Source organism: Dipodomys merriami, unplaced genomic scaffold (assembly GCF_024711535.1).
Source record: "Dipodomys merriami isolate MVZ:Mamm:240054 unplaced genomic scaffold, mDipMer1.0.p SCAF_4, whole genome shotgun sequence".
In the NCBI taxonomy this organism is placed as follows: domain Eukaryota; kingdom Metazoa; phylum Chordata; class Mammalia; order Rodentia; family Heteromyidae; genus Dipodomys; species Dipodomys merriami.
In genome coordinates, this window is record NW_027205603.1 from 78,135,759 (window position 1) to 78,146,108 (window position 10,350).

Below are 10,350 nucleotides of genomic sequence, written 5' to 3' on the forward strand. Positions count from 1 at the left end.
AAATTATTTTTAACATACTAATTGTTTTGTGTGCTGGTCCTAGGGCTTAAACTAAGGGCCTGTGCACTGTCCCTGAGCTCTTTTGCTCAAGGCTAGTACTCTACCACTTGAGCCACCGGTCCCTTTGGGTTCTTCCTTTGTTTTGTTTCTTGAGTAGTTTATTGGAGATGACGATCACAGACTTTCCTGCCTGGGCTGACTTCAAACCTCTCAGCCTCCTGAGTTGCTAGGATTATAGGGGTGAGCCATTAGCACCCAGCTTAACAAACGAATTTAATAAGACTGGAGAATTGCATCATAGTTTTAAAGATTGCTATTTTCGACTTAAAAAAGATAAAATAAAATGAGAATCACAAGTTCCAAGACTAAGCCTTATTCATGTTAGCCTTCCCAGAGATTAGGTAATTTCATAGCACACAGCAGGTACTTGTTACCATGTGGGTGCCCAAAGGTCGAGTTGTGTTGAGGGCTTGTTCCCCGATGCAGTATTTCGAGGTGAGGCTGTAAGGAAGTGACTGCCTGGTGTGAGCCCTAACTTTGTCCATATCTCATGAAGTCATGGTTTGATAGTGTTATTGGGCAGTGGTGAAAACTAGGTGTGGTAGAGGGGAAGATCACTGGGGTCGGGAGCTGAAAGGGCATAGCTGTCTCTGCCCCTTTTCTTCTACCTGTTTCCTGGCTACCATTAAGTAGGAAGCTTTCCTCCACCACATCCTTCCACTTAAGATGTTTTGACTATTCCTAAAAGCAATGGAGCCAGATGACAATGGACCAAAACCTGTGAAAGTGAGAGACAAAATAGATCCTCTCTCCTGTAGTTGCTTTCTCCTGTTGATTTGCTCGGGTTATTTTGTCACCGCTTTGAAAAGTGACTAACACAGCACTCATGAATTCTTGATGAACCCTATGGATTTTTCTTTTAACACTAATTATAGGAGGCTGTATTATTGGTTCTGAAGAAAAGAAGTCATTTCAGCATCGGCTTCAGCTGGAAATGAACCACACTATAACGTCTGTCAGTGTGGTCTGTTCCCATTAATCACCAGAGAATTCAGTTATCCAAAAATTCATTTTTTTTCATATTGGGGAAAAAATTCCTTCACTTTGTCCTAACTGAATAAGAGGAGTGAACATGGTTCAAAACTGAAGCTCATTATCCAGAACTGACTGCCTGTTTTCATACTGTAAGGGGACAGGCAGAACACAGCTACTTGACTGACATAGACAATGATTGTAAATTTTATTATTTTAGTATTCAGAGAATTTTTTAAAAATTTCAGGTGTATTCCTTTACCTTACACACCGGTTTCATCAATAGCTTTGGCAGACATCTGTGTTTCAATTTCAACACTTAATCTGAAAAAATGTGAAAATAAAAGCATTTTAATTTTTCTTAAAAGCATTTTTTTTATTTTGTACCAGTTCATTCTCAGCCCTGCTGGTGGAATGACTTCTTGAAACTTCTCAGATAAATGAAAAATCATCAGGCTTAACAGAAGGAGGCATTAAGATGCCAGTTTCTTCAGCAGAGTGACGAATGACAAAGGTAAGGATTATGAAACTAATGGCAGAACATGAAGACAGATATCCAGGCTCCACCAAGGCAAAGGACTGGTGCTCCAATCTTAACTTTGCACATTAATGACTAGGAGGTGGTAGAAAATTGCCTGAGCAATTGGATGATCAGGCAATTTTCTCAGTGAAGTAAGGTAGAGCTGAGAGTTGTGTTTTGGTGTAGTAAGCACCAAAAGAGATAGTTGAGACACTCTATGCTTTCCTGGGGTAACTTTTCAGCCCCTGAAATTTCTTTAAGTACTGCTTTCTGCAAGATTAGCAAAACTATTGAAATGTCTTGTCCTTAAACAAAATTTGCTTGACTTGGTGATTGCAAAACATTTTAGCCATTATGGATTTAGTAATATCTCACAGATTTAGCTAGAACTGACAAAGTACAACCTGTTTTTTTTTTATAGGAGGTCAAAGGCTAACCAAATTATGGAGGAAACAAGGTTCTGTCTTTGCATACTGATCTTGAATAAAAACATCACACTAATGCTATCAAGGAAATGATCTCTGTAACTTGGGCAGGGGCAGAGTCAGGAGGAAAGGAAAGTGGCAGAAAAAAAGGAGGGAGAGGGTAACAATGTTCGACAAGAAATGTACTCATTGCCTTACTTATCTAACTGTAACCCCTCTGTACATCACCCTTATAGAAAAATTAAAGTATTTTTTAAAAAGAAAGTCTCTGGGTAGGACCTATTTTTACATCTTGTCTGATGGACATGTGTTTTAAGAACGAAAATGACAATTCCTTCCATTATCAAAGGTATGATCTGAGAAATAAGGATCTGTATTTGATTTCTGGTTATGGCTTTTATTGGCTATACAGATTTGTTATATAGATTTGTTAAAGATGTCACATCTCCATTTCCCCCTGGATGAAAATATTTATCTGTGGTATCAATTATACATGGTAAGGCCAGGGTTCACTTCCAAGGTTAGTAGTTGACTTTATTTTGGGACACTCCATTTATTTGATTATGGTGTTGAATAAGATAAAGCCATCTTGAAATGTAAATATTGCATGTTCTCACTCAGTAATATAATAGCGACCTAAAATGATGGTGGTGATGATGATGATGGTGATGATGATGATATTATCATAATGATAGTTATATTAATGGGACATGTATTTTAAAAGTGTGACTGTTCAGGAGGAGATCAGTGGGAGGAGGGAAAATGGAGAGAATCCTGAAGGGTGAAGATAATCGAAGAGTATAATATATGTACATATGAAGACCTCATAATAAAAAGCACACAATGCTCTTTGAAAAGTGATAGGAAGAGGGGAAAGAATAGGAATATAGTAGATGGAGTGAATTTATTCAAAATGCATGTGTAGCATAGCCATTAAGAAACAAAATAACAAACATGTCATATTCGTTTAACATGTTGAAAACTTTAAAAAGCAATTACTGTGTTTACAAAAGCAAATGAATCTGTTTTCACTTTTCCCATGTAAATCCTCATCACTGAGTTGGCACTTAATAGGTACAATACTCTCTACCCATATAAGAAAACTCCATATTATTAGAAACAACATGAGATCAATGTTTGGGGCTAGCTTTCATGTTCATATAAATAATGTTCAAACTGCTCTGATTTGACTTGCTTCTTAATTGCGTGCCATAAAAACTTTGTTGTAACAATCATGTTATTCCATATAATTCAATTCTTAGGAATTACTGCTGTCAGCCTCTTGTCTTTGAGTCTTATTCCTCCCCGTAGGACACAGTGTCCTGTTGGAATTCCCTTCTTTTTATGGATTAATACCTAACTACCCAAATGGCATCAGAAACACGGCCTCTGATTATTGGAAAGCAGTTGGTCATGCTGAAAACTCCAAAATCATCTAATCTAAATTTTGTTGGAAAATAAAGAGATAACATTTTATAGTTGATTATAGAAGGGAGGGCAAGAGCTAGGTAGGAAACTGAGTGCAGTAGTTCTGAGCAGGTGATTGGCAGTCTACCCTTCAGGGTTAAAGTTAGTGAACCCTAATTTCACCACCTTCCCAAGGAACCTTAGGGAAGTGACTACACCCTTCCAACGTCAGTTCCCTACATTTAAAATGCAGATAACACCTGCCTCTTGGGATTGCAGACAATAAAAAAGGAAATAAAAGCCCCTAGGATGATGGCTTATACACAGTTGAACTCACAAAATGGCATCTATTCTCTCTTTCAGTCTAGATCTAGTTAATTGCCTTGAAACCATTGATTCTGAGCATGTAACTTGTGAATGTAATTACTCATCGGGGGAATTCTTCCATAGCAACAGAGGGCTCACAGGGTGTGTAGGGATGTTTGTACTGTATTTTAAGAGATAACGGCTGAAGATATTCATACAGAAGGCAATAACAGACGAGCCATTTAGCAGAGACACCATAGACTTGAATTGATTTGAAGAATGGAACAAACTGAAATTGAGTTGAGCTCACTGATATAATCCTACAAAATAAACCTGCCTGTTAATCCTCAGAGCTGTCAGGAGCACTCAGGGTTTTGTTTGTTTGTTTGTTTGTTTTAAATTATGAGTCCTTAGATTCTGAGTCCTTAGATGTATTCTGGAAGTAACAGGTTTATACATTTTTTTGCAGCCATGTGCAGTGACTCATATCTGTCATCTAGGGACTCCATAGGTAGAAGTGGGAAGATCACAGTTCGAGGCCAGACTGGTCAAAAAGTTCATGAGTGTTTATTTCAACCAATAAAAGCTCAATCTGGATCATACTTGTGATGTCAGATATGTAGGAAGGGTAAATAGAAAGATGGTGCTCGACCGCTGCCACCTCCTCCAGCCGCTGTGGTGCTGCCTGTGCGCTCGTTCGGTGCGGACCGGGGACCTCTTTTGTGAAGCGGCATCTGAGGAGACTCGGGCGCTCGCGATGGCCGACGAAAAGCCCAAGGAAGGAGTCAAGACTGAGAACAACGATCATATTAATTTGAAGGTGGAGGGGCAGGATGGTTCTGTGGGGCAGTTTAAGATGAAGAGGCATACACCACTTAGTAAACCAATGAAAGCCTATTGTGAACCACAGGGTTTGTCAATGAGGCAGGTCAGATTCCGATTTGATGGGCAGCCAATCAATGACACAGAGACGCACCTGCACAGTTGGAAATGGAGGATGGAGATACAATTGATGTGTTCCAGCAGCAGACAGGAGGTGTCTACTAAAAAAGGGAACCTGCTACTTTGCTCCAGAACTTTGTTCTTATAGACCACGAATACGTTCTTAATTAGAAAACTGCAATTTGGTTCCACCACATCCTGACTACTACAGTATAGTTTTCTCTATTCTTTCATTTTCCCCTTCCCCATTCCTTTATTGTACATAAAGTAACTGGTGTATGTGCACAAGCATATTGCTTTTCTTTTTTTTCCTTTTTTTTTCTTTTAAACTAAATGGCCAATGTATATTTTGATTGGCATCAAATGGAGATGGGATGGGGGAAAATACTGGTCCTGTGAAAATATCCCCCTTCGCCATTCGTGGCATGCTCATTCAGCTTTTACCTTTATATTTCAGTAAGTTATTTTGCTCTCACTGTTTTAACAAAAGAAAAAAGAAAAAACAACAAAAATCCTTGCATACCTTGTTTGATTGGAGAATTTTAATGTTTTCATTTATCATTGTAAAACCAAGGACAATTTTATAACTTTTTTGTACGTAGGTGTTACATGTAGGGCAATCTGTCTTTAAGTAGGGGTAAATTACTCTTAAAAAAAAAAGAATCCTAGATAGTTTTTCCTTCAAGTCAAGCGTCTTGTTGTTTAAATAAACTTCTTGTTTAAAATGGAAAAAAAAAAAAAGAAAGAAAGATGGTGCTCCACGCCTGCCTACTTATTAACACCAGACTCTATTTCAAAAATAATTGAGACAAAAAGAGCTAAGGGCATGGTGTACGCTGTAAAGTATCTGTTTACCAAGTGCAAGGCCCTTAGTTCAAACCCCAATACGCTCTCCACCCTCCAAAAATTGTTTTTGCAACAAAACGATCATTTTCATGGAAAATTTGTTATTTTACATTAAATAAATTGTGACAGGTCCCATTAAGCTTGTGGATTCTTTGATATAAAAATAATTTTACAAGTATATTATGAAGTCAAAATTTGAGAGTCACTCATGGGAACTTAGAACAAAAAGAATATCTTCTTAATAGCAAGTTTTGATCTCCTTTAACCTAGTTCCTGAAAATATATTTTGAGCATTACATGAGATGGGTGCAAACAATATTTGTGGTGGGAAGTCTCTAAAACAGACACAGACCATTTCAAAAAAAAAAAAAAAAAAGCACATGCTTCCCAGCAGAGCTGAAATAAATATTTATCTCCATAAGACAGAAAATACTTTCCCAGAAATGGATTCTATTCTGTGTTTCATCAGTCCAACAAGGGCCTGATAGTCTCTCTTTATTTCTGTGTGCTGGGTCCAACAACAGGGCTGGCCAGCAGCATACATTGGGTCTGTGTGGAGCCCCTCCTACCACAGCTTCTTAGCAGCAAGGGAAGAAGGAATGGGGGCAGGCATTGTCCTGACAGACGCACATCTCTGACCTCTGTGTCAGCCAATCAGAGACAGGCAAAGATGCTCTTAGCAACTTAACTGCTCTCTGCCCATGGTTCTGGAGGCCGGGCGCTGAGAACCATTGATTGACCTGTTTTGTCTCTATAGGGTGAGCCTGGGCCTCAGTCCACATTTGAAAAAAGAGAGTTCATATTTAAATCAAATAGAATCAACATCCCAGAAGCAAGATCTAGCATAGAATTCGAAGTGGGAGCCGGGCCTCGAAAATGTCAAGTCACAATGACTATGTAACATAGTTTCTATTAAATATATTCAATTTAATCATCTGTTTTATGCTGGAGCATATAAAGCAATTTCAAAGCGAGCATATACTTCAGCTGAGTACAAGGAATATGAATGCCTTGTCAAGAAAAATAAAAGTGCTGTAAAGTATCCATCCCCCCCCCCCCCCCGCTTTTTTTGCTGCCAAAACTATCCAAGAATCTCCCAGCTGGTTATAAAAGGGGAACTTAATTTTCTCCACAGGATTGACAAGTTACCAAATCCTATTGATTCTTTTTTTCTGAAATATCACCGACACTTTTTTTTTCTCTCACTTTTTATGTTCTGAGATCTCACCCATTGCAATAGCTTCTGTTACAGTGGTGGTAGAGATGACACCTAATATGGAGCTCTGGCTGGTATTTCTTTTGAGCCTTTATGATATCTCCCTTTATTATTATTATGTTATTATATTGTGTCTCCTTTTATTATTCCAGAATGCTAAGCCCTACCTATCCAAAATTCAATTCACTCTCTTTGTCTTACCATGTGCATTCATTGTGTTTGTAACTGACACCACATCCAGTTGCTTAAAGAAGGACTATGGGAATTATCTTGACTCTGTCTCTTTCTTCTTTTTCATTTTCTGAGAATCAGTAAATCTTGCCATTCCACTTTTGTTAACAAGCCTTGAGTCAACTTCTTTCTCCATATCCTTATTGCTACTGATAATGTTGGAGACAGTCTTATAATTAAGGCACTAATAATGTTCGAGACATTACAGGTTTCCTAACTCAATAGACATTCCCAGTTCCAAAGCCCTGATTTGCCTAATTAAACTACTTTATCTCTTAGCCAGCCTGGCTGTTAGCACAAAGCATAATACTGCTCATAGGATGCTGGTGAATTTCAAATCCAGAAGTTTTTCAGAAATGTTCTTTAACAAGTTAGCTAACTTGGCTTTGTGGTTTGTTTATTCATCCTTTATTCCACGATCTTTGCCTTCTTCTTGTGTGAAATGTAGACATGGTGGCAGAAGTTGTAGCAGCCCTTTTGTGACTATGAAGAGACTAGGTATTGTACATGCAAAAACTGGTAAAGCCAGAAAGAAGGCTTAATTATCAGTAGAGTAACCCTATGTCATGGTTCTCTGCTCCTTATTACTTTTTATTACATAAAACCAAAAAATAAGTCTATCAGTAAAGCACATTTTATTTCATTAAAGCCATTTAGTCTTTCTTGCTGGGATTCTATTGCCAAAAGACAGTGAAATTCTATTTCTGACACATCTGTGTGTGTGTGTGTGTGTGTGTGTGTGTGTTTGCGCATGCATGCACACACACATGTGTATGCATACACACAGTTCCTTGAACACAAGGCCTGAGTGCTGTCCCTGAGCATTTTTGCTCAAGGCTAGCACTCTACCACTTGAGCAAAGCTACAAACCTGGCTTTTTGGTGCTTAATTGGAGATAAGAGTTACAAACGTTCCTGCTGGACTGATAATCTTGAGCTCTCAGCCTCCCAAGTAGCTAGAATTACAGGCATGACTCACTAGCACCCAGCTCTTTGCATTTTTAATAAAGGCATCCTTTTGCTTCAAATCCCTCATGGGCTCCTGCTGTCTCTATGATACTTTCCTAACTCCTGAGCAGCATGTGTCATGGCCTCTTGAATCTAACCCTTACCTGCAGCTTGATCTGCATCTATCCTATCATGTTCCAAACCTTTAGCCTTTGAACTACTTTTAGCCCCCTAAACATCATTTCCTCTCTTCCAAGACTTGCAAGTGTTGTGTGAAAGGTCTTCTCTGTGCCCTTCTCCTCGACTTGGCTGACTCCAAGAGAGTTTGCAAAATCCCTTTTGGGAAACAGCTCTTCAGAACTTTCATGATCTGCCACACTTAGGTTAGGAGTCTGTCCTCTGAGTCTCCATGACAACTACAGAAAGAGTGTTTTCAACATTTACTCCATTACTGGCAACTATTCTATACTTCTCTGGCCCCTCCACATATGAAAATTACTCTCTTAAAACAAGGACTCCCTTTTTATCATATATTCCTATAATTCAAGCAAAATGTTCATCAGTCCATGTCTATATAGTTATCCATTCTAATTCAACCAGTATTATTCAAGGAACAGCTATCTAATTAATCACTGAACAACAATAATGAAAATCAATAATTCACCTCCAACTCCATTAGGACTTGAAGAAGATATTGATCTCTTAGCAAGTAAAACAGGTTGGGGATGCTGGTGCTCTTTAATATAATTAATTTTGTAATTAACTTTATAATTAGACACATCTATATCATACATTTTAGTTATGTATATAAGTTCATGTTTTTCTCATACAGATTTATTTTTTTTTTATTTTATTTTATTTTATTTGAGAACATACTGTACAGAGGGGTTACAATTACATGGGCAGGATAATGCATACATTTCTTACCAAGCATTGCAGCCTCCTCCTTTGTTTACCCTTCACCTCCCTTCCCAGCCTCCCCCCTCCCCCCCACCCAATCATACCAGATTTATTTTATATCAGCTACTTTGACTGCAAGTGCCTTACCTAATGACACTGTGTGTGTGTGTGTGTGTGTGTGTGTGTGTGTTGGTCTTGAAGCTAGAACTCAGGGATTGGGTGCTGTCTGTGAACTTTTTTGCTTAAGACTAGCACTCTACCACTTGGGTCACAGCTTCATATTTGGCTTTTTGATGGATTAGTCTCATAGGCTCTTCTGACTAGGCTGGCTTTCAACTGCAATCCTCAGATCTCAGTCTCGTGAAGAGCTAGTACTACATGTGAGCCACCAACACCCAGCTTAAAGACACTTAAAAGTGTGCTGAATCAAGCCGTAGAGACTGGCTACAATCTTAACATTGCTAATTGCTTTACTCTATAAGTATTTCTCTCCAAAATAGAGGAAAACTGATTTTTGTCTTGTTTTTGTCGGTCGTGGGGCTTGAACTCTGGGCTTGGGCGCTGTCCCTGTGCTCTTCAGCTCAAGGCGAGCGCTCTACTGCTTGAGCCACAGTGCCACTTCCAGTTTTCTAGTGGTTTATTGGAGATAAGAGTCTCACAGACTTTCCTGCCCGGGCTGGCTTTGAACCATGATCCTCAGATCTCTGCCTCCTGAGTAGCTAGGATTACTGATTTTTGTCTTATAAATAGTGTTTGGCTTATAAATAGTGTTCAAAACTTACAAAAGAAAATCGTAAGTAAACAGTGATTATTTGCATCTCATTTTACTTAATATAATCTAAAGAGGCAATCTCATCCATCTTGTTGCATTTATCATTAACTGGTTTATATAATTGATACATAATATTCTATCATACCAAGATATCAAAATAACATTTGCTTTTGCACAGAATTAACAAATCTGAAAGAATGTACAGTCTCTATGGGATTGGTGCATTGAAACCCATGGAAAAAGAAACAACACAATTATTAAGTTTATGGAAAACAAAATAAGTACAAGAAAGAAAACATAATTATAATGTACAGTGTGACTCAATTGGGAGTAATTCTTAGCGAGCCATACAAAATAAGCATTCACTATTGTTAATATTATGCCATTATTAACTTACAAATATTAAAAAACATGGAAATGCATATAAACGGGAGAGATATGGATGAAAAAGAAATCCCCATTTCTATGCTAAGAAGTCAATGAGTATGTACATTTTTAAAAAGAAAATCATATTAGCTTATAATTTTCAAATGCAGAGGAGATAACTCTATGAACGCTGAAATTTATTGTAATAGTTGTTTTTCTAAAAAAAATAGAAATAGGATTCAGAAATGAGAAGGAAAGAACCGGAAGCTTCTGTTTTTATCTCATGTGCCTGTTAAACCATTTAAAGTTTACAAAATATACTTTATAAACATGAAATCTGAAATTAAAAAAACAATTGTATGTGTTTGCATGCTGCCTTCTAAATATGTTGTTGCAGAAGCCATTCTTCTAATTTCCATTTCTTACAAACTGCATCAAAT

At 37.9% G+C, this 10,350-nt stretch overlaps 1 pseudogene; it reads left to right on the forward strand.

Moving 5' to 3' along the window:
• The first annotated feature begins 4,413 nt into the window (after positions 1–4,413).
• LOC138806322 (small ubiquitin-related modifier 2 pseudogene) lies at positions 4,414–4,776 on the forward strand (annotated as a pseudogene).
• The last annotated feature ends 5,574 nt before the right edge of the window (positions 4,777–10,350 follow it).